Source organism: Mustela lutreola, chromosome 8 (genome assembly GCF_030435805.1).
Source record: "Mustela lutreola isolate mMusLut2 chromosome 8, mMusLut2.pri, whole genome shotgun sequence".
Lineage (NCBI taxonomy): Eukaryota > Metazoa > Chordata > Mammalia > Carnivora > Mustelidae > Mustela > Mustela lutreola.
This window is the reverse complement of record NC_081297.1, coordinates 60,757,520-60,782,500: the sequence shown is the minus strand read 5'-3', so window position 1 is coordinate 60,782,500 and position 24,981 is coordinate 60,757,520. Positions and strand designations below refer to the sequence as shown.

The 24,981-nt window shown below is 38.2% G+C and overlaps 1 pseudogene; it reads left to right on the top strand.

The window, feature by feature from the left end:
- Positions 1 to 651: 651 nt before the first annotated feature.
- LOC131839758 (large ribosomal subunit protein eL6-like) lies at positions 652 to 9,220 on the top strand (annotated as a pseudogene).
- The last annotated feature ends 15,761 nt before the right edge of the window (positions 9,221 to 24,981 follow it).

The following is a 24,981-nucleotide window of genomic DNA, read 5'->3' as shown; positions in this document are numbered from 1 at the left end:
CAAATGATATCGTGAACCTAAGGAATAAAGTAAATTAAACTAGGTATGACAGATTTGGATCAGCTTATAGTATTGAGTTGTGGCACATGTGAGTGTTGAACCTATGCTCACTATTTGAACACTTGCCAATAAGCTATAATAATATTCAGCAACCACCACGTGATTTTTGTGTTCTCACCTAAGAATGTGGGAGATTTCCCAGAATTTGTCCTGTTTAGTATTATACGGGTGCATTTACCTTGATGTTTGGTGTTTAATATGTTGAATTTTCTGTTTATTTTGGATTGAATGTTTAAAAATGGATAAAGGCCCAAGGGACTCATAGACATTATTATCTGGATAATAAGTAATAAATATTTAATATCTGTGGGGTATCCATAAAATCAAAATTTATGGCATGCCTCAGGACTCTGGGCTCTCTGCTGTGCTGTGGATTTAGAACAATCAGAAGTGAGCTTCCTTCTAAGAATGGTCATTGCTTATGCACAAATTCACTATATTAGCAGTATAAAAAGGGAACGTAATTATCAATGCTTTAGAGACTAAAAATGTAAGGAACATTGCATGAGTAAGTTCTTGATGATGAATTTGAAAACAGATGAAATGTGCAAACTTTTAAGAAATATAAATTAAGGGAGTGATGTCAGCAAGATGATGAACTACAAGTTTCCTGCCCTCATCATGTGTGTGAGTCATACTAGCAATGTAAAAAATAAGTAAGTCTAAACATAGACAACTCCTTCTGAAGATATAAAAGAGGGAATGTGATTCTCCTTACTTTGTGAAAATAGCATAACTTTGATACTAAAACCTTTTAAGGATGATGTAAGAATCATCATGCATTACAGGTGGGTCTTGTTTTAAGAAGAGACACAAAACTCATAATCAAATTAGCAGCAATCTGAATCTATCTTTAAAGGCAAGACACTACCTCTTGAAAACTGGATTTCATCTTGGGAAGAAAAGTTATTCTAAGACAAGGAGTCTTTTAATGTAATTCAACATATTAAAAGATTAAAAAAATTTGTTTATTTTTTATAAACATATAATATATTTTTATCCCCAGGGGTACAGGTCTGTGAATCGCCAAGTTTACACACTGCACAGTGCTCACCATAGCACAAACCCTCCCCAATGTCCATAACCCCACCCCCCCTTTTCCCAACCCCCCTTCTCCCAGGAGCCCTCAGTTTGTTCTGTGATATTAAGAGTCACTTATGGTTTGTCTCCCTCCCAATCCCATCTTGTTTAATTTATTCTTCTCCTATCCCCTTAAACCTCCACAACATATTAAAAGATTAACAGAGAAAATACATATATACTTATTAAAAGTCTTAGCAAATAAGGAATAAAAGGAAACCTTCTTAACATGAAGAAGTTAATGTCATTTACAAATAATTTACAGCTAAATCACAGTCCATTATGAATTACAAATTCCTAAAGACATTATCCATAAAATCAAAATTTATGGCATGCCTCAGGACTCTGGGCTCTCTGCTGTGCTGTGGATTTAGAACAATCAGAAGTGAGCTTCCTTCTAAGAATGGTCATTGCTAAATCACAGTCCATTATGAATTACAAATTCCTAAAGACATTATCTTAAGACTGGAACAATTTAGAGAATGCTGCCATCACTACTTCCCCCCGCCCCCCAACACTGTACTAGGTTCCTAGCCTGAACATTGACATGATAGCAGGAAATAAAAATTTAAATAATTGGAAAGGAAGAATGAAAAATGTCATTGCTTGTGGATGATGGAAGACTTCGTGGTTGCTCTGAATCTCCCTCTCTGTTTTAAGCCTTGACACTGTCACTCCATGTTCCCACATCTACCTGTCCTTTTATAGCTTTATAACTACCTCACTCTGGAAGTGCCCAAACTCTATCCTTCATATTCTTTGTTGCATATTTATAAAACCTGCTACTTGACAGTCAGTTATTATTCAGTTATTACATTAGATGGATTGAACTGATTATCTTGTATTTGTCTCCTGAGCTAGAGGCATCTAATAAACTGAGTTAGACTGGCAATCTTCAAACTGGGGTGCCCTACCTTTGAGGTACAGTTATGGATAGCTTAAAGGGAATACAATGCCAGACTTTCAATTTCCACATATTCTTTCCTAAAAAACTCTAAACAGCCTATAATTTATAAAATAAATATATATCAACATATATTTTTTATATACATATATTTTTATTCCCAGGTCTGTGATGCAACATGGGGCCTTAAGTGGGTAGGAAAAGAATAAATGAAACAAGATGGGATTGGGAGGGAGACAAACCATAAGTGACTCTTAATCTCACAAAACAAACTGAGGGTTGCTGGGGGGAGGGGGTTTGGGAGAAGGGGGTGGGATTATGGACATTGGGGAGGGTATGTGGTTTGGTGAGTGCTGTGAAGTGTGTAAACCTGGTGATTCACAGACCTGTACCCCTGGGGATAAAAATATATGTTTATAAAAAATAAAAAATTAAAATTCTAAAAAAAAAAAAAAAAAAATATATATATATATATATCATTTTCTCTATTTGGAAAAATCTAGATTGTAATGTTGGCTGTTTTTATGAGAATTAAATAGGATGGTGTGTATAGTTTCCCCACAGTGAAGTCGAGAAGTTTCTCAGCTTCCAGGAGGCAAGTTTTTGAATGAATTCTGCTAATCTTAGGAACGTTCACAAGATCTTGTCTAAAGATAAGCAGACCAACGGGTGTGTGGAGAACAGCCTTCGTTTTGCTGGCGCATCTAGATTATAGAAGCATCTAGATTATAAGGAGAACAATGGCTGCAGGATTGAATTCTGACTCAGAAACACATGTACAGGTAGCATTCACTGTTGTTGCTTGTCAAATTCTTAGCGTTTAGAGCTTGGCAGCAGCGGCGGCTAGTGGCTGTGGTAGCCATTTTTTCACAAGACCAGTCCTGTGGCAGGGTTGTTGTTGGTGCCCTTGGACACTTAAACATCATCTGTTTCTCTAGCCCTTCTAGTGAATTTAGGAACCAGCTGACAGTTCGTATTAAGGTATTTTCTGCTGAAATTAGCCTTAGCTGAGGCTAGTTTGCAGTAAGTACTTTCTTAATGCATAATTATTTTTATTTATTATACATGTGCATTTCATATAGTTGTTTTATTGTGTTTAGACAACTCCTTCCTCCTTCCTTCCTTTCTTCCTTTTTAGAGAAAGAGAAAGAGAGAGGGAGAGTGTGTGAAAGTGGGGATTGATCTCACAGCCCAGAGATTATGACCTGAGCTGAAATCAAGAGTCGGACGCTTAACCAACTGAGCCACCAGGTACTTGTATTTCTTGCCAGTTAGTCTTATATTCTTTTCATTGTTATTTAAAATTTGCTTCAATGATTATAAAATAGTCTAACATTTAAATTTATTTTATTCTGAGATGCTTATGTTATTTCCAGGTTTTGGTTATTATAATCAGTATATCAGTAATCTTGTTTATGCATTGAGATTTTTTTCTTCCTTTGAATCTCTTCTGAGGATCTATTTGTAGCTGAACTTGGGAGGTGGGTTCACTGCTTGAGCTGCATTGAATGGAGTATAACCCAAGGAAATGTAAAAAGCAAAGAATGTTTTATTACTGGTTCAAGCAAGGAGACAGCTAGCTCTCAAAGCACTGTTATCCTATGGGTTAGTACAGGAAGTTTCTATTCCATGTATGGGAGTGGGGCATGGAGCTCACACAGGCCCTTTTGGCTCAGTCACACATGTTTAGTACATCAACATGCTAGAACATACATTGTATGTTCAGAAATAGGAGATCTTAGTATTAAAGTGAGCTAAAGGTAACTTCAGGTCAGCTCAGAGGGTTTCTGTGCAGGTCCAGGATATTGTTCAAGCTGTCCTTCCGTGTGGGCCATGTGATCCACCATTTCCAATGGTGCTTGAAGCGTTGGTGGCAGATATTGATCCTTTCTGGAAACTTTCTCTGCCCCCCATCTGTGAATCACAGTGCAGGCCTTAAGATTTTGGAGCAAGACCCTGTCAGCATCTATAGGTAACTACTTTCCTTTTGGGACAGCTCTTAGCCTGCTAAGGGCCTAAGTAGAGATTGAATGATACTGCAGGACTTCAAGTTATTTTATGACCTAATGTACATGATTAGGCCTAAGTAGGCACTGAATGCACAAGTAGTTCACGTGAAGTGGCCCAAATTCCTGGTGTTCCAATTTCTGCTACATTGCCTTCTCTCTTCCAGTCTGCACCTATGGCTTCATAAGCATTCCTTATATTTAAGTGTCCAAAGAAGAGAAGACTTGGGTCTGGTTTATAGATGGACCACTCTGCAGATATACAGGCACCAGCCAAAAATGAACAGCTGTGACACAATGGCCCCTTTCTGAGACATCCCTAAAGGACAGTGATGAAGGGAAATCCTCTCAGTGGGCAGAACTTTGAATATTGTGCCTGTTTGTTCCCTTTTATTGGAATGAGAAATGTCCAGATACGTAATTATATACCAATTTGTGAGTTGTGGCCAATAGCATGGCTGAATGGCCAGGGACTCGGAAGGAAATGATTGGATAATTAGTGAAGGTCATTTGGAGAAGAAGTATGTGTAAAGAACTTGATGAATGGGCAAAAAATGTGAAGATATTTGAGTCCCATGTGAATGCTTACTGAAGTGTGACCTCAGCAGAAGAGGTTTTTTTAAAAAATTAATTTATTTTTCTTCAGCATAACAGTATTCATTATTTTTTCACCACACCCAGTGCTCCATGCAATCCGTGCCCTCTATAATACCCACCACCTGGTCTGAGGGTTGTTTTTTTTTAAAGGTTTACTTATTTATTAGAGAGAGAGAGAGAGAGAGAGAGTGGTGGTAGGGGCAAAGGGAGAGGGAGAGAATCCTCAAGCAGACTCCCTGCTGAGTGCAGAGCTGAACACAGGGCTTGATTCCATGATCCTGAGGTCATGATATGAGCTGAAATCAAGAGTTGGATGCTTCACTGACTGACTGTCTCAAGGCACCTTGGCAGAGGAGGGTTTTAATAATTGTGTAGTTAGGATGACCTGTTCTGTGTATACCTGTCAGCCTCTTTCCCCAGCCACTCCAGTCATCACCCACTGGGTTCACAAACAAAGTGGCTGTGGTGGCAGGATAGAGGTTATGCATGTGTTCAGTGACATGGACTTCATTAAGGGCACTAGCTACAACCACTGCTTAAGGTCCAGGCATTCTTGACTCTATTAGACTCAGAAGCCCAAGTCACATTAATTCTAGGCAACCCTTCTATATTCCCCAAGGGAACCTTCTATAACCTATGGGCATAACAGGTAAGACAAATTAACTAGATGTGTCTATTGATAATATATTTCTAAAGCAATTGCCAGTGGCGGTGGCCCTTCCAGTTTTCTTTTCTGCTAGTATAGCTATGAATGTCCTCACCCACCATGACTGTTGGACTAATCCCAACATGATTGTTGGAATAATCCCAAATTCCTAGCCTTTCCTGTGGAAACCACCAAAAGGGAACCTGTCCAACTGCCTTTTTTTCAGTTGAGAACAATAAGTACACCACAATATCAGCTAAATCAAGATACAAAGGGCCTTCATTGGTGATATACTGGCTATCACTAGGCCCACCATCTCACCCTTTAATAGCCCTGTCTGGCTAGTGTTAAAACTGGCTGCCAATGAGTAGAGATTTACATTTGATTATCAAAACTTAAATGCACAGGTTTTTGCCATTAAGATTTTCTGATATTATACAGATGATAGATGCTATCTGAAAACCTCAGGACACGTACTTTGCTTTTCTAGATAGAGCCAACATGTTTTAAGTCTTTATATGTTTCAGTCTTTATAACTGAAGACTCACAACCTTAATTTGATATTCATTTGGAGGGTACCAGTGTACCTTTACTCCACTGCTCAGAGTTATCTAAATAGCCCCACCATCATCTATAATCTATTCAGACAAAATCTAAATTTACTCAGTTCTTTACTGCTCCCTCTCTATTACAAATATATTTTCTCTTTCTTTCTTTCTTTCTTTGATAGACAGAGATCACAAGTAGGCAGAGATGCAGGCAGAGAGAGAGGAAGGTAAGCAGGCTCCCTGTGGAGCAGAGAGCCGGATGCAGGGCTTGATCCCAGCACCCTGGGATCATGACCTGAGCCGAATGCAGAGGCTTTAACCCACTGAGCCACCCAGGTGGCCCCTCTTTCTTTCTTTCTTTCTTTCTTTTTTTTTTTTTTTAAAGATTTTACTTATTTATTTGACAGACAGAGATCACAAGTAGGCAGAGAGGCAGGCAGAGAGAGAGAGGAGTAAGCAGGCTCCCTGCCGAGCAGAGAGCCCAACTTGGGGCTCGATCCCAGGACCCTGAGACCATGATCTGAGCTGAAAGCAGAGGCTTAACCCACTGAAGCACCCAGGTGCCCCTAGTCTGTACTTTCTAATTAAGTTTTTCTTTTCAGCTTATCTCTGAATTCAGGCAAAGACTTTTTGGGCAAAGCATTTCATGATATGAACTGAAACTACTTCTCAAGCAGTAAAGAATAACATGAACCAGCAAGATCCCATGTGATTTACCCCAAAACAACAATCCACCTGACTTTATTGCCCACCTGCACATACCCACTGACTTTGTGCCAAATTTCCCTTCTATAAACCAAGAAGTGTTTTTAGCACTTTGGAGACAGTCTTCGAGATGTTATTCTGCTATCTTCTGGTGTTGACCTCACTGAAATAAATTCCTTTCTTGTCTCACCATCACTTGTCTCTCTACCTTTGAATATTGTCGGTGGTGAGTGGCTGAACTGGCCTGTGTGGGATCCATAGAGCCAGATTCTCCTTGGCTACATTGTAGCCCTGAAGCAGGCCTCCACAACCTGCAAATGAACGGATGTGTATGAGTTCCAAAAAAAGCCTATTTACATAAAATAAGAGACTGGCTTGGGAGCTGAAGTTTGCTGAACCCTACTTTGGACAAACAGGTTTATTTATTATACCTTAAATCAGTCTTCTTTTACTTCCTCATTAGTGTTTACTGTTTTCTATTTAACAATTATTTGCTTTTGTCAATACGTGAAGCTATTTTCTTATTCATTGTTTCATATTATTTTTACATTTCACACTTAGAGAGACCATCCATGAAGAATATTTTTCTTTTGTATGGAGGTCAGTATTCCTTTTTATCTGTATATCCAAATTTCCTTGCAGCATTCATTTAAGTGTTCATCTTTCCCCCAGCTTTGTTATAAATCAGATCGCTTTGTGTTTGTGAACTTTTTGAGCCTTCTGGCCTATTCCATTTTTCTATTTCTCTATCCTTGTCCCAACCCAGAGTGTTTATTTAACAGCAGAGCTTAAAAGTAAATCTTCAGGAGTGACTGGGTGGCTCAGTGAGTTAAGCCTCTGCCTTCTACTCAGGTCATGATCATGCTTGGCAGGGAGCCTGCTTCCTCCTCTCTCTCTTTGCTTGCCTCTCTGCCTACTTGTGACTCTCTGTCAAATAAATAAATAAAATCTTTTTTTTAAAAAAGTAAATCTTTATATAAGCTAGTCAATTCCTGCGACTTTGGTCTCCATGATTATCTTTGCTATATTTACCCTATGAAATTCCTCTTTGCTATGTAACAAACTAAGACACAAGCTTTATGTCTTAAAATAACAAAACTTACTGTTCTTTCCCTTCTTGAAAGATAGCGTGTGAACGAGCTGAGAAGGCAGATATTAAGGAGAAGAAACCTGAAGCCAAGATGGCTGATGCTGGTGGCAGGATGAAGAAGGATAAACTCAAAGCTAAAACACCAATGGAAGGGAAGCCCCACCACAGTCCAAACCCTGGGCTAGCCAAGGAATTGGCAGATATTTCCCAAGGGCTATGTATTCCAGAAAGGCTATGTACAACAGGAAGTATTCAGCAGCTAAATCCAGAGTTGAAAAGAAAAAGAAGAAGGTTCCTGCTACTGTCACAAAACCAGCTGGTGGTGACAAGAACCGTGGTACCTGAGAGGTTAAACTTCCCCACGTGCCTAGGTATTATCCTACTGAAGATGTGGTTTGAAAGATTTTGAGCCATGGCAAAAAAACATTTCAGGCAACATGTGAGAAAACTTCAAGCTAGCATCACTGGTGCCACCCTTAAAAAACTTATTTATTTGCTTGAGAGATAGAGAAAGATAGAGAGCATGAGTGGGGGAAAGGGCAGAGGGAGAGAAAGGAGAAGCAGACTCCCTGAGCAGGGAACCCCATTCAGGGCTTGATTCTAGGACCCTGAGATCATGATTTGAGCAGAAGGCAGATACTTAACTGACTGAGCCACAAAGGTGCCTCTCCTGTCACTATTGTGATCATCTTCACTGCACTCTACAGGGGCAAGAGGATGGTTTTCCTGAAGCATTGGAACAGTGTGGCTTGTTACTTATGACTGGACCTCTGACCCTCAACTGAGTTTCTATGAAGAACACACCAGAAATCTGTCATTGCCATCTCCACCAAAATTGCTATCAGTATTGTGAAAATTCCCAAGCATCTCACTGATGCTTATTTCAAGAAGAAGCTGTGTAAACCCAGACACCAGGAAGGTGAGATCTTCAAATGGGAAGAAGAGAAATGTGAGATTATGGAGCAGTGCAAGGTTGGTCAGAAAGCTGTGGATTTTTCTGGAAACACTGAAACTAACAAAAACCCGTCAAAACCATAAAAAAACTGAAATCTTGCCATTTGCAACGATGTGGATAGAACTAGAGGGTATTACGCTAAGCAAAATCAGTCAGTCAGAGAAAGAAAATTCTCATAGGATCTCTCTGATATGAGGAGTTTGAGAGACAGGGTGGGAGTTCGTGAGGGCAAGGGAGGGAAAAATGAAACAAGATAGGACCAGGGAAGGAAACAAACCATAAGAGACTTTTAATCTCAGGAAAAAAATTGAGGGCTGCTGTGGGTGAGGGGGGTGGGTGGGAGGATAGGCTGGCTGGGTGATGGACATTGAAGAGGGTATGTGCGATGGTGAGTGCTGGGAACTGTGTAAGACTGATGGTTCAAAGACCTGTACCCCTGAAACAAATAATACACTCTATGTTAATTAAAAAAAATAAAATATAAAAGGAAAGCTGCGGACTTGCAAATTTTGCCAAAACTCAAAGCTGTTCCTCAGCTCCAGGGTTACTTCCGCTCTGTGTTTTCTCCCACAAATGGAGTTTACCTTCAGAAACTGGTGTTCTACATTTCTTACAAAGAACCTCATTAAATAACTGATCTGTTAAAACAATGAAGACAACAACAAAACAACAGCAAAATTTATTATCCTCCAGTTCTGTGGGTCTGCAGTCAAGGATGGCATTTTTGGGCTCTTGTTCAGACTTTCAACGTTGAAATCAAGGTGTCAGCTGGCTGTGCTCTCATCTGGAGTCTGAGGTCCTCTTTGAAGCTCATCTGTGTTGTTGGCTGAATTAAGGCCATTCTGTCCTTAGTTACAGGGCTATGAGCCCCCTTTACCTGTTTGCAAGGAGTTGTTCTTAGCTCCTTGTAGTCACTTTCTGTTGCTTATGTGTTTCTTTTTTTCCCCCTTTCACTTTACCATTTATAAAGCCATACAATGGGTTGCAAAGAAAGGAAGCAGCCATACAGGAGGAGGCCAGCATTGGTGTATAATACATTCATGTCTGGGGTAAGCAGCACAGGTCAGGATTTATACAAGGTGTCACTTCATCTTTAGAGCCAGTAACAGTATACTGAGTTTTCTGAGTTTCAAATCTTTCTTTCTTTCTTTTCTGTCACTAGTGGAAGAAAGCTTTCTTTTTTAAGAGCTCATGTGATTAAATCAGGCCCACCACATAATCTCCTTATGTTAAGTTCAACTGTGCATATAAAGTTAATCATGGGTGTAATGACTCATCATAGTTATAGGCTTCAGAGAGTAGGGCAGGTCATCTTTGGGGAATTACTTTAGAAATTCTGCCTACTGCAGTCTACCCTCTGGCTTCCAAAGATTCTCTCTGTCTCAAATGCAAAAATACATTTACTTCCTCCTGTGGTTCTCTCATTCCATTTTCAGCATCAACCAAAAGTCCAAAATCACATATAAATGTTGTCAGCTCAAAGATTCCAGATCCTCTATTCCTGGTTCCCTCTTCTTTAACAATTCTTTCCTCATTTTCCCTCTCCTCTTGCATTTTACTATAAGCAACAAGGAGAAACTAGGTTGTGCCTTTAATAATTTTCTTGGAAATCTCCTTGGCTAAGTATCCAAGTTCAAAATCTGCAAATTCTGCCTTCTGTATAACTGAAGGAGACAGCTCCACAAACTTGCTGCCAGTACATGAGAAGGATTTTCTTCTTCCACTTTCCAATAACATGTTCCTCACTTGTTTCTAAGCCTTTACCAGCTGCCTCTTTTGCATGCCCATTTCTAGAACAGTCTATTATTTATTTATTTATTATTTATTTATTTGCCAGAGAGAGAGAGAGAGAGCACACAGGTAGTCAGAGCGGTAGACAGAGGGAGAGGGAGAAGCAGGCTACATAGTGAGCAGAGAGCCTGATGTGGGGCTCAATCCCAGGACACTGGGATCATGATTGGGCTGAAGGCAGACACTTAACCAATTGAGGCACTCGGTGCCCCTACAATGGTCTCTTTAAGGCAATTTAGATTTTTCCATCTGGAAAAAACTCCAACCCCTGCCCAATTCCAAAAATAATAGTTTTAGGCATTTGCAACATCTTCCTTCTAGGTACCAAACTCTCTGTGTTTATTTTCTCTTGCTGGATAAGAAATTACCACAGATTTAGTGACTTATACAATACCTTTTTATCATTTCATAGTTTTTTAGGCCAGAGTTCTGGCATGTGATGATTGAATTCTCTGTTCAGGGTCTCGCAAAGCCAAATTTGAGGTATCATTTGGGTTGGGCTCTTTCCTGGAAGTTGTTGGAAAGAATCCTTTTCTAAGCTCAGTCACATTGTTGGAGGAATCCTGTTCCTTGTGTCTGTGGTTGAAGGTACTTGTTTCCTTTCTGTTGTCAGCTGTAGGCTATTCACATTCTTTCTCACATGGTTTCTTCCATCTTCAAACCAGCAAAGGCTTTTAGAATATTTCTAACACTTTGTCTCTCTTACTTCCAGTTCTGACATGACCTAGAGAAAACTCTCTTTTTTTTTCTCTTTTTGAGAAAGCTCTCTTTTAAAGCCTCATGCAATTAGATCATACCCACCGGGATAATCTCTCCATCTAAACATGGACGGTGTTATATAATTTAAAATAAGTGCAGGTTTGATATCTCATCAAATTCACAGTTTCTGGTGACTAGGGTAGTACATCTTTGGAGGCCATTTATTTATTTATTTATTTGACAGAGAAAGACAGTGAGAGACAGTGACAGTGAGGGAGGGAACACAAGCAGGGAGGGTGTCAGAGGGAGAAACAGGCTTCCTGCAGAGCAGGGAGCCCTATGAGGGGCTATCCCAGGACACTGGGATCATAGCAGACACTTAATGACTGAGCCACCCAGGTGCCCCTGGAGGCTATTTTAGAAATTCACCCTATCACAACCTTGAAATCATAGAAGCTATTAGCCAGTTTCCAAAAACGAACTGCCCATATATATATATTTTCAAAGATTTTATTTATTTATTTGACACAGAGAGAGATCACACATAGACAGAGAGGCAGGCAGAGAGAGAGGGGGAAGCAGGCTCCCGGCAGAGCAGAGAGCCCCATGCGGGGCTTGATCCCAGGACCCTGAGATCACGACCTGAGTCGAAGGCAGAGGCCCAACCCACTGAGCCACCCAGGCGCCTCAAACTGCCCACATTTTGCCCAGCCTTTCCTCAAATCTATAAATCAACTTGGAAAGAATTATCATCTTACAATATTGTATCTTTTAGGCTGTTTGCATGGTTTATCTCTTCCATTTGTTTGTAGTAATTTCTGTATGGAAGTCTTGAACATCTTCCCTTACATGACTTTTTGAGTATTTGATTTTACTAATGGTATTATAAAGGGTATTATGTAAGCAATTCTAATTTTTTTGTTAGCATATATAAATAAAACTGATTTTTGTATGTTGTCCTTGTGCCCAGCACAATGATATATTTGTTTTTTGATTTTGATGACTTAATAGCAGATTTTTGGCTATGTTTTATAAATTCTATGAAGTCATCTATGAGTAATAATTTTACCAATTTTTTTGCATCATTTGAAATAATCATATGGTTTTCCACCTTTGCTCTGTTAATTAGATGCCCAACACTGGTGACTTTCTAGTATTAGTACTATCTTGTATTCCTAAAATAAATTTGATTTGGTTGAATTGTGTTATTTTTATTTATTTATAGCTGGATTTAAGTTGGCAATACTTTATTTAGGATTTTTTCACTCATGACCATGATAATGATTGTCTTAGAATTTATGCTAGTATTTTTTCAAGCTTTGGCTCTTAGTATCAAGGATATACTGCTTTCATATAATCTGAGCCATAATTGAATTTGCAGTCCTACTCGGGGTAGATTAACTCTGATGAAGCTTATTTACGTGGTTTTCTAATATATACATCTGTTCCCTAAACTTCACTTAAAATTATTATATATTTAGGACTTGATGCAGTACAGACTTTCTATTGCACTCTTTTGCTCAGGGTCAGCAATGATGACAGAAAAAAATACCAGACTAGAGTATGGTCCCTAAGACAGTTTTTGGAAAAATGTTAGCAGGGTACAGAGTAAACACTCTAGATCCTTCAGTAAATAAGATGATAAACATTGATAGGGTTTGAGGGTAGAAGGAGTTCTGGAAAGAATACTTTGGAAGCTTTCCAGGGTGAGCATGGCACTGTATCAGATGGATATTGCCAAAGAATCAGAGACAGTATAATTGTCTTCAAGCTTCCAAGAAAGAAGTTTTAGAATTCTAAAAGTACTGTGCTAACTGCAAAAATTATATAAATAAAACAATGTTAGCAGAGTTTGAAGTGGGTAAGGAATAATGAGATATATGGATAAATTGAATATGAAAAAATATTCAAAGAGGCCTGGACAGTAAAAATAGAAAGACTTTCAAATTTAGAAAAAGGGAAAGGGAAAAATGATAAAAGAGAAAGAAATAGTGCCATATTCTCAGAAAGAAAGAGCAAAACAAAGAAAAAGGATAACACTCAAAAATATCACTCCTTTAATTGTTTAGATTTGTGGAGTATTTTCTGTTAATTTGTCTTGTGTTTCCAGGCTTGGAATGACCCCTCAAAATTAGTGCTTTGCATGTATAAATTAATTTGAACAAAGTGTCTTAATAATACTGGATTTTTCTATTAATTGATATGGTTTGCCCTTCATAGATTATTTTCCATAGTTACTAGATGTTTTTAAAGTCTTTTAAAAGATGTATTACTATTTACTTGGTTATATCACAGTTATAATTGAAAATTCTAATTGTTTTTTGCTGGTATATATAAATACAGTGATTTTGTATATTTACCTTATATCTAGGAAATGGCTACAGTTTATTTTTAATTCTGAATTTTTCCTATGGATTCTTTTAGATGTTCTATGAACAGAATTATGCCACTTATAAATAATTAACTACAATTTCATATTTTCTATCTATTCATTTTCCCTTCATTTCATTTCTTGCTTGATTGCCCTGGTGGAATCTCTAACACAATGATAATATAGATGACATCCATCTTCATCTCTGGAGAATGCCTTTAATATTTCAACCTTAGTATGATGCTTGCAGTTGATTAAGGCAATTCTATTTTTATTTTTCTAGAAATTAAAAAAATAAATGGGTATCACATTTTATCAGATGCTTTTTATGCACAGACTGTGAAAATCATGATTTTCTTCCTTTGCTCTGTTAATTGGATGACTAGATTTGGTAGACAGAATGATGGATCCAGAAGGATATCCACATCCTAATTGTTTCAACTTGCATATATTGGAAAATGAGATTAGGGTGGCAGATGGAATTAAAATTACTAATCAGATGAATATAAAGCAGGGAGATAATCCTGAATTATTTGGCTAGGCCCAATATAATCAACAAAGGGCCTTCAAATGTAAAAGAAGAAGATAGAAAACTCAATGTGACTGCCTTTTTTCCACTGTATATTTTTTCCTGTTTTGTCGAAGATTATTTTACCATAGAGTTGAGGGTCCATATCTGGGCTCTCTACTCTGTTCCACTGGTCTATGTGTCTGTTTTTATGCCAGTACCATGCTGTCTTGGTGATCACAGCTTTGTAGTAAAGCTTGAAATCTGGTAATGTGATGTCCCCCGTTTTATTTTTGTTTTTCAACATTTCCTTAGCGATTCGGGGTCTCTTCTGATTCGATACAAATTTTAGGATTATTTGCTCCAGCTCGTTGAAAAATACCGGTGGAATTTTGATCGGAATAGCATGAAAAGTATAGATTGCTCTCGGCAGTATAGACATTTTAACAATGTTTATTCTTCCGATCCAAGAGCATGGAATGGTCTTCCATCTTTTTGTGTCTTCTTCAGTTTCTTTCATGAGTGTTCTGTAGTTCCTTGAGTACAGATCCTTTACCTCTTTGGTTAGGTTTATTCCCAGGTATCTTATGGTTCTTGGTGCTATAGTAATGGAATCGATTTTCCAATTTCCCTTTCAGTATTTTCATTGTTACTGTATAAGAAAGCCACTGATTTCTGTACATTGACTTCGTATCCTGCCACGTTGCTGAATTGCTGTATGAGTTCTAGTAGTTTGGGGGTGGAGTCTTTTGGGTTTTCCATATAAAGAGTCATGTCATCTGCAAAGAGAGAGAGTTTGGCTTCTTCATTACCAATTTGGATACCTTTTATTTCTCTTTGTTGTCTGATTGCTGTTGCTAGATTTCTAATGCTATGTTGAACAAGAGTGGTGAGAGTGGGCATCCTTGTCGTGTTCCTGATCTCAATGGGAAAAATGCAAGCTTTTTCCCATTGAGGATGATATTTGCTGTGGATCTTTCATAGATAGATTTGATGAAGTTCAGGAATGTTCCCTCTATCCCTATACTTTGAAGCATTTTAATCAGGAACAGATGCTGGATTTTGTCAAATGCTTTTTCTGCATCAATTGGAGGACCATGTGGTTCTTCTCTCTTCTCTTATTAATTTGTTCTATCACATTGATTAATTTGCGAAAGTTGAACCATCCTTGTAGCCCAGGGATGAATCCCACCTGGTCATGGTGAATAATCTTTTTAATGTGCTGTTGGATGCTGTTTGCTAGGATCTTGTTGAGAATTTTAGCATCCATATTCATCAGTGATATTGGTCTGAAATTCTCCTTTTTGGTAGGGTCTTTGCCTGGTTTGGAGATCAGGGTAATGCTGGTTTCATAGAAAGAGTAGGAAGTTTTCCTTCTGCTTTAATTTTTTGAAACAGCTTCAGGAGAATAGCTGTTATTTCTTCTTTGAAAGTTTGGTAGAATTCCCCAGGGAATCCATCAGGTCCTGGGCTCTTGTTTTTTGGGAGGTTTTTGATCACTGCTTCGATCTCGTTACTAGATATTGGTCTATTCAGGTTGTAAATTTCTTACTGGTTCAATTTTGGGAGTTTATAGTTTTCCAGGAATGCATCCATTTCATCTAGGTTGCTTAGCTTATTGGCATAGAACTGTTGATAATAACTTCTGATGATTGTTTCTACTTCCTTGGTGTTCGTTGTAATTTCTCCTTTTTCATTCATATTTTTTATTAATATGGGCTTTCTCTCTTTTCTTTTGGACAGTCTCTTCAATAAATGGTGCTGAGAAAACTGGACAGCTGTATGTAGAAGAATGAAACTCGACCATTCTCTTACACCGCACACAAAGATAAACTCAAAATGGATAAAAGACCTCAATGTGAGACAGGAGTCCATCAGAATCCTAGAGGAGAACATAGGCAGTAACCTCTTCAACATCAGCCACAGCCATTTCTTTAAAGATATGTCTCCAAAGGCAAAGGAAACAAAAGCGAAAATGAACTTTTGGGACTTCATCAAAATCAAAAGCTTCTGCACAGCAAAGGAGACAGTCAACAAAACAAAGAGGCAGCCCACGGAATGGGAGAAGATATTTGCAAATGACAGTACAGACAAAAGGTTGATATCCAGGATCTATAAAGAACTCCTCAAACTCAACAAACACAAAACAGACGATCATATTAAAAAATGGGCAGAAAATTAGCAAGACAGGAAACAACATGTGTTGGATGGGATGTGGAGAAAGGGGAACCCTCTTACACTGTTGGTGGGAATGCAAGTTGGTGCAGCCTCTTTGGAGAACAGTGTGGAGATTCCTCAAGAAATTAAAAATAGAGCTTTACTATGACCCTGCAATTGCATTCCTGGGTATTTACCCCAAAGATACAGATGTCGTGAAAAGAAGGGCCTTCTGTATCTCAATGCTTATAGCAGCAATGGTTACAGTTGCCAAACTGTGGAAAGAACCAAGATGCCCTTCAACGGATGAATGGATAAGGAAGATGTGGTCCATATACACTATGGAGTATTATGCCTCCATCAGAAAGGACGAATACCCAACTTTTGTAGCAATATGAACGGGACTGGAAGAGATTATGCTGAGTGAAATAAGTCAAGCAGAGAGAGTCAATTATCATATGGTTTCACTTATTTGTGGAGCATAACAAATTGCATGGAAGACATGGGGAGTTAGAGAGGAGAAGGGAGTTGGGGGAAATTGGCAGGGGAGGTGAACCATGAGAGACTATGGACTCTGAAAAATAATCTGAGGGTTTTGAAGGGGCAGTGGGTGGGAGGTTGGGGGAATACGTGGTAGGTATTGGAGAGGGCACATATTGCATGGAGCACTGCGTATGGTGCAAAAACAATGAATAATGTTACGCTGAAAAGAAATAAAAAAAAGAAAAAAGAAAAGTCAATGTGAGTGATGTAGAATGAGAAAGACTCAAACAGCCATCGCTAACTTTGAGAATGGAAAGAGGCCACACCAAAATATGTGAGCAGACTCTAGAAATTGATTTTCTTCTTCCAAACCTTTCAGAAGGAATGCAATCCTGCCCATGTCTTGATAATAGTCTCCAGAGAACCATTTTTGACCTGCTAATATATCAAAATATAAGATAATAAATTTGCGTTGTTATAAGTCACTGTTTATGGTAATTCATTATGGAAAGATTGGAAACTACTATACTGACATTGACTGATTTTCAAATATTAATCATCTTCTATTCTCAGAATAAGCCAAATTTGGTGATCTCTAATGCTTTGTATTTATCATTAGATTTACTTTGATAATTTATTATTTATAACTTTTGCTCTTATGATCATAATAATGATTTTATAATTTTTCTTTCTCATAATATCTTTTTCAGGCTTTGGCACCAAGGATATATTGGCATCATAAAATTAGAATAAAGATCTTTCATAGATTTTTCAACATTTGGAAAGAATTTGGATAAGATTGGTATTTTCTTCTCTACATCTTAGGTAGAAGGTCCTGGTGCCACCTGGGGCTGCAGTTTACTTATTGGGAAGATGCAGTATTATGAATTCAGTTTATTTAATAGATACATGATAATTTAAATTCATTGTTTCTTCTAGACATGACTTTTTCTGTATACTCCCAGAGTAGTTTCAGCAACAATATCTTTATGGTTCCCAGAGACCTTCTACTTTAATAGGAAGGATTTGTGACACACATCATGAAATGCTTAGAAAACCTATTGATCTAGCTGAAAGATACCATGAGATACTGGTATCTGAAATCTTAGCAAAGCAACCTTTTAAATCTCATCTTTATTTATATATTATGATGAGCAGCTAAAAGAAATACTGATGACACTTTTGACATTTTTCCTGGAAATCTCCTTAACTAAATTAAACACTTCATTAGGTACATTTCTATATTGTACATTACATCAGGCAAGGGATTTCCCAATTTTTATGCCACTATACAACAAAGTTTCCCTGTGTTCCAGGTTTTTTTTTAATTACTGAGAAAACATCATTGAGGGGGAGACAAGATGGCGGGGAAGTAGGAGGAGGCGCCCTTTCAACCTGTACCCTAAAGTGAGCTGATTATCTTCCAAAGAACTCTGATCACCCACAAAATCAGCCTGAGATCAGAATTATACACGTCTGGATCTCTACCAGAGCAGAAGACGCCAGTGGGCTGGAGTGTTCCGGGGTGCACCTTGACTGCACCACAGTCGATACACCAGCTACAACCGTTCAGCCATCTCTCATCAAAATAACTAGGAGGAGGAATGCCCAACATAAGAAAAATACACAGAGGATAGACCTTCTGCAACAGAGCTTATGGCTATCAACATAGACAATATGTTGGAAAGAGAATTCAGGCTAACAATTATCTAAGCAATAGCTAGGTTGGAGAAAGCTATGGGTGACCAAATGGAATTGATTAGGGCTGAATGGAAAACGACCAGAGATCATGTTTCAATATTAGGGAAGAGCTGAAAGCTACCAGGGATGAGCTTCACAATGCTCTCAATGAGTTCCAATCTAATCTAAATTCTCTCAACGTTAGAGTAACTGAGATAGAAGATAGAATTAGTGATCTGGAGGACAAACAAATAGAGAGAAAGGATTAGGAGGAAGCCTGGAACCAACAGCTTAGAGCCACAAAAACAGAATCAGGGAAATAAATGATGCCATGAAACGTTTCAACGTCAGAATTATTGGAATCCCTGAAGGGGAGGAGAAAGAAAGAAGTCTAGAAGATATAGTAAAACAAGTTCTTCATGAAAATTTTCCAAATCTCATGAATGGAACCAGCATTCATGTATTAGAGGACAAAAGGTTTCCCCCCAAGATTACAGATTCTCAAAAGTCCTCGAGACACCTAATAGTAAGAACGAAGAATTATAATTGTAGGTAGAACCTCTTGAAAGCAGCTAGGACAAAGAAGATCCTTACGTACAGAGGAAAGCCCATCAGAATAACGTCAGACCTGTCCACAGAGACCTGGCAAGCCAGAAAGGGCTGGCAAGATATATTCAGGGCACTGAATGAGAAGAACATGCAGCCAAAAATACTTTATCCAGTAAGACTGACATTCAAAATGGATGGAGAGATAAAGAGTTTCCAAGACCGGCAAGGCTTAAAAGACTATGCAACCACCAAACCGACACTGCAGGACATATTAAGGGGGGTTCTATAAAAGAATAGCATTGAACAGAAATGTAGAGACAATCTACAGAAAGAAAGACTTCAAAGGTAACACGATGTCCATAAAAACATATCTATCAATAATCACCCTCAATGTGAATGGCCTAAATGCGTCCATAAAACGGCACAGAGTTGCAGACTGGATAAGACGACAGGACCCATCCATATGTTGTCTACAAGAGACCCATTTTGAACCTAAAGATACACCCAGACTGAAAGTGAAGGGATGGAGAAGCATCTTTCATGGCAATGGTCCTCAAAAGAAGGCCGGGGTAGCGATTCTCATATCAGACAAATTAGATTTTAAACTAAAGACTGTAGTCAGAGATACAGAAGGACACTACATCATTCTTAAAGAGACTATCCACCAAGATGATCGAACATTGTAAATATCTATGCCCCCAATATGGGAGCAGCCAGCTACATAAGAAAACTGTTAATCAAGATAAAGAGTCATATTGATATGAATACACTAATTGTTGGAGATCTTAACACACCTCTCTCAGAAATAGACAGATCATCGAAGCAGAAAATCAATAAAGAAACAAGAGCATTGAATGACACATTGGACCAGATGGACTTCATAGATATATACAGAACATTCCACCCTAAAACAACAGAATCAATACTCATTCTTCTCAAGTGCACATGGTATTTTCTCCAGAATTGACCACATAGTGGGTTACAAATCAGGATTCAACTGATACCAAAAGACTGAGATTATTCCCTGCACATTCTCAGATCACAATGCTTTGAAACTGGAGCTCAACAAGGAAAAGTTCCGAAGGAACTCAAACACCTGGAAGCTAAAGACCACCTTGCTTAAGAATGCTTGGATCAACCAGGAGATCAAGGAAGAACTGAAACAATTCATGGAAACCAATGAGAATGAAGACACTTTTGTCCAAAACCTATGGGATACAGCAAAGACGGTTCTAAGGGGGAAATACGTAGCCATCCAAGCCTCCCTCAAAAAAATTGAAAAATCCAGAACACAGCAGCTGTCTGTACACCTTAAAGAACTGGAGAATCAACAACAAATCAAACCAACTCCACATATAAGAAGGGAAATAATCAAGATTAGAGCTGAGATCGATGAGGTAGAAACCAGAGATACAGTAGAACGTATCAATGAAACTAGAAGCTGGTTTTTTGAAAGAATCAATAAGATCGATAAACCATTGGCCACACTAATCCAAAAGAAAAGAGAGAAAGCTCAAATACATAAAATTATGAATGAAAAGGGAGAGATCACAACGAACACCAAGGAAGTAGAAACAATCATCAGAAGTTATTATCAACAGTTCTATGCCAATAAGCTAAGCAACCTAGATGAAATGGATGCATTCCTGGAAAACTATAAACTCCCAAAATTGAACCAGTAAGAAATTTACAACCTGAATAGACCAATATCTAGTAATGAGATCGAAGCAGTGATCAAAAACCTCCCAAAAAACAAGAGCCCAGGACCTGATGGATTCCCTGGGGAATTCTACCAAACTTTCAAAGAAGAAATAACAGCTATTCTCCTGAAGCTGTTTCAAAAAATTAAAGCAGAAGGAAAACTTCCTACTCTTTCTATGAAACCAGCATTACCCTGATCTCCAAACCAGGCAAAGACCCTACCAAAAAGGAGAATTTCAGACCAATATCACTGATGAATATGGATGCTAAAATTCTCAACAAGATCCTAGCAAACAGCATCCAACAGCACATTAAAAAGATTATTCACCATGACCAGGTGGGATTCATCCCTGGGCTACAAGGATGGTTCAACTTTCGCAAATTAATCAATGTGATAGAACAAATTAATAAGAGAAGAGAGAAGAACCACATGGTCCTCCAATTGATGCAGAAAAAGCATTTGACAAAATCCAGCATCTGTTCCTGATTAAAATGCTTCAAAGTATAGGGATAGAGGGAACATTCCTGAACTTCATCAAATCTATCTATGAAAGATCCACAGCAAATATCATCCTCAATGGGAAAAAGCTTGCATTTTTCCCATTGAGATCAGGAACACGACAAGGATGCCCACTCTCACCACTCTTGTTCAACATAGCATTAGAAATCTAGCAACAGCAATCAGACAACAAAGAGAAATAAAAGGTATCCAAATTGGTAATGAAGAAGCCAAACTCTCTCTCTTTGCAGATGACATGACTCTTTATATGGAAAACCCAAAAGACTCCACCCCCAAACTACTAGAACTCATACAGCAATTCAGCAACGTGGCAGGATACGAAGTCAATGTACAGAAATCAGTGGCTTTCTTATACAGTAACAATGAAAATACTGAAAGGGAAATTGGAAAATCGATTCCATTACTATAGCACCAAGAACCATAAGATACCTGGGAATAAACCTAACCAAAGAGGTAAAGGATCTGTACTCAAGGAACTACAGAACACTCATGAAAGAAACTGAAGAAGACACAAAAAGATGGAAGACCATTCCATGCTCTTGGATCGGAAGAATAAACATTGTTAAAATGTCTATACTGCCGAGAGCAATCTATACTTTTCATGCTATTCCGATCAAAATTCCACCGGTATTTTTCAATGAGCTGGAGCAAATAATCCTAAAATTTGTATCGAATCAGAAGAGACCCCGAATCGCTAAGGAAATGTTGAAAAACAAAAATAAAACGGGGGACATCACATTACCAGATTTCAAGCTTTACTACAAAGCTGTGATCACCAAGACAGCATGGTACTGGCATAAAAACAGACACATAGACCAGTGGAACAGAGTAGAGAGCCCAGATATGGACCCTCAACTCTATGGTAAAATAATCTTCGACAAAACAAGAAAAAGTATACAGTGGAAAAAAGATAGTCTCTTCAATAAATGTGCTGGGAAAACTGGGCAGGTATATGTAGAATAATGAAACTCGACCATTCTCTTACACCGTACACAAAGATAAACTGAAAATGGATAAAAGACCTCAATGTGAGACAGGAATTCATCAGAATCCTAGAGGAGAACATAGGCAGTAAACTCTTCGATATCAACCACAGCAACTTCTTTCAAGATATATCTCCAAAGGCAAAGGAAACAAATGCGAAGATGAACTTTTGGGACTTGATCAAAATCAAAAGCTTCTGCACAGCAAAGGAAGCAATCAAGAAAACAAAAAGGCAACTCACGGAATGGGAGAATATATTTGCAAATGACAGTACAGACAAAAGGTTGATATCCAGGATCTATAATGAACTCCTCAAATTCAACACACACAAAACAGACAAGCATATCAAAAAATGGGCAGAAGATATGAACAGACACTTCTCCAATGAAGACATACAAATGGCTATCAGACACATGATAAAATGTTCATCATCACTAGCCATTAGGGAGATTCAAATTAAAACCACACTGAGATATCACCTTACACCAGTTAGAATGGCCAAAATTAGCAAGACAAGAAACAACATGTGTTGGAGGGGATGTGGAGAAAGGGGAACCCTCTTATTCGGTTGGTGGGAATACAAATTGGTGCAGCCTCTTTGGAGAACATGTGGAGATTCCTCAAGAAATTAAAAATACAATTTCCCTATGACCCTGAAATTGCACTCCTGGGTATTTACCCCAAAGGTACAGATGTAGTGAAAAGAAGGGCCATCTGTACCCCAATGTTTATAGCAGCAATGGCCACGGTCGCCAAACTATGGAAAGAACCAAGATGCCCTTCAACGGACAAATGGATAAGGAAGACGTTGTCTATCTACACTATGGAGTATTATTCCTCTATCAGAAAGGACGAATACCCAACTTTTGTAGCGACATGGACGGGACTGGAAGAGATGATGCTGAGTGAATAAGTCAAGCAGAGAGAGTCAATTATCATATGGTTTCACTTATTTGTGGAGCATAAGGAATCGCATGGAGGACATGGGGAGTTAGAGAGGAGAAGGAAGTTGGGGTAAATTGGAAGGGGAGGTGAACCATGAGAGACTTTGGACTTTGAAAAACAATCTGAGGGTTTTGAAGGGGCGGGGGGTGGCAAGTCGGGGTACCAGGTGGTGGGTATTAAAGAGGGCACGGATTGCATGGAGCACTGGGTGTGGTGCAAAAATAATGAATACTGTTATGCTGAAAATAAAAAATAAGTTAAAAAAAGAAAACTTTATTGAAAAGTATTTAATACCAAAAGGGTATAATAATTACTAAGTATCGTTGGAAGATACAATTCAGAAGAGAATCCAGTTTGAGCACAAAAAAATACCAATTATTTTCCACATAACTTTAAGAGAAAGCAAAATAGTGGAAATAAAACCACCCACATTATCTACATTGTCATCATAACACATGATGACATGTGTTATAAACAATGAATGATGACATTGCTATAACTGAGCAAGCCAGTTTAATTTATGGAACTAATCTGACAGTACTTTTAAAGTTTGTCTGGCAATATGTAATTATTAAACAATTGAAGTCATTTATGAAAGCAAATACTAAGAAATGTTCTGCATCACTAGTTATCTGCTAAAAATTTGAGGTTTTGAAAAAATGCCATTGATGGTCGAATTCCTTTTTTCATGAACAAGTCACTGGTTTCTCAGTCAGCCTTTCAGGTGGAGTCTCTAGATTCTGAAAAATTGTGACAAATAGGAAAGATGTGTGTTACAAATTACCACATTTCCTCAGCCAGATCCAACAGTTCATTAAGTATATTTCTTTACCACTAATTATTTTAGTGTGTATTTCCACTAAAAATTTTCTTACAAACCCAGAATATAGTTTCTCATTTTAGTAACTTCAACATTGATGCAATACTTTTGTGTTCTCTAAAACCTGTACTCTATATTGGCCAGTATTTGACCCAGAAAGATCCCTTATAAAATTTTATTACTCTAATACATGACCATATATTTCATTTAAATACTTGGCATCTTAGTCTTCTTTATTTGGGAACATTGCTTCTGACTCAAAAAATCTTTTGTGACATTGATCAATTTAATGAATACTGTTATGCTGAAAATAAATAAAAAATAAATTAAAAAAATAGAAGAAAAAAGAAAAAAAAAGAATACATTTCTCTTCCCATTTTTGAAAGTGGCAAGAATTTCCTCATTTGGGTTTTTTTTTTTAAAGATCTTATTTATTTATTTGACAGAGAGAGACACAGAGAGAAAGGAGTGGGAGAGGGAGAAGCAGCCTTTCTGCAGAGTGGGGAGCCTGATGTGGGACTCAGTCCAAGTACTCTAGGATCATGACCTGAGCTGAAGGCAGACACTTCATGACTGAGCCACCGAGGTGCCCCATTGGGTTTTAAAAAAATTTTCCTCATAATTAGATCCAGGTTATGCATTCCCTACTTCATAGGGGACATTGTGTCCTATGAAGGATAAGTGATGAACTCTTTTTTAAAATTAACATATAATGTATTATTTGTTTCAGGGGTACAGGTTTGTGAATCATCAGTCTTACACAATTCACAACACTCACCATAGTACATACCCTCCTCAATATCCATCATCCAGCCACCCTATCCCTACCTCCACTCCAATAGCCCTCAGTTTGTTTCCTGAAATTAAGAGTCTTTTATGGTTTGTCTCCCTCCTTGGTTCCATCTTGTTTTTAAATGATGAATTATTTTATTTTATTTTATTTCTTTTCAGTGCTCCAGAATTCATTGTTAATGCACCACACCCAGTGCTCCATGCAATACGTGTCCTCCATAATACCCACCACCAGGTTCACCCAAAACCCGGCCCCAAACCCTCAGTTTGTTTCTCAGAGTCCACAGTCTCTCATGGTTTATCTCCCCCTCCAATTTCTCTCAACTCACTTCTCCTCTCCATCTCCCAATGTCCTCGATGTTATTCCTTATGCTCCACAAGTAAGTGTAA